The sequence below is a fragment of the Trachurus japonicus genome, chromosome 15 (assembly GCF_045865225.1).
Source record: "Trachurus japonicus isolate A0001 chromosome 15, Traja_1.0".
Taxonomy (NCBI): Eukaryota; Metazoa; Chordata; class Actinopteri; order Carangiformes; family Carangidae; genus Trachurus; species Trachurus japonicus.
Window position 1 is genome coordinate 17,550,446 of NC_140921.1, and position 1,013 is coordinate 17,551,458.

A 1,013-nucleotide genomic window follows, 5' to 3' on the forward strand; every position below is an offset into this window, starting at 1 on the left:
CTTATTCCGCCACAGTGTTATCTCTCTGCAGCAGCAGCCCAGCCTGACACGCTGAAGTTAAACTATTCACTGAGAGTCTCTGAAGATATTTTTTGTTGTTGTTTCTTCAGTCCAGTGGATAGTTTAGTTTCAACATAAAATGTTACTACTTGATTGAAATGACATGGACCTACACTGACATTTATCCACAGCAGTTCAGTTCAGTTGTGCTTGTGTTCGACCTCCTGTGCTTTTCGATGCCTTCATGTTTCATCCCAGTGGAATGGATACCCGACCTGGGGCTGATGGACTGACCAATTTAAAAATGACTCAACACTGCCAATAAGCCAAAAGAGGAGCTCATTGGACAATGTACAAACCAACAAAATAAAACAATGAGTGTATATGCACTGAACTGTTGAAGAACTGTACTGTACATGCTTGTTAATATTTATCCACGCTGGTTTTGTGAAGTGTAAAGAAGTGGATAGAAAATGCCATAATACTGTTTAATTTCAAATATGCCACTGCTGCCCAGTGTTAGTCCCAAATAAGATTTTTTTTATTTTTTTATATTCCCTCTAATTTTGGGTATCAAATCACAGAGCAGCTATGAAAGCATATTGTCTATACAGCTGTGAACTGCTGTGTAGGAGGTTAAATGAAGATGTTTATTTTTGTTCAAAACAGTGTTTCAAGTGTTGCTGATGTAGCTCATGATATTGTTGATATAATAATAACAATATCTTTATTATTGTGCAGGTTGAACAGAGGGGTGGTGATGATGATCCTCAGGGGAAAGTCTATGTATATAATGTGCCAGTAGGTCCACCTCTCTCTAAATTTTTCAACACAACAAAACACAAAGATTTGATTCATACATCCATGGTGCGCAGAGCATGAACCTTCCTGACTTCCCTTCCCTTATCTTTTACTCTTGCACATCTATACTGTATGGTTGACGTTTGTGGTTTTGAATGACATTTCTCAAGAATCATCAAAAGGATTGTCATAATATTTTGTACACATGCTCA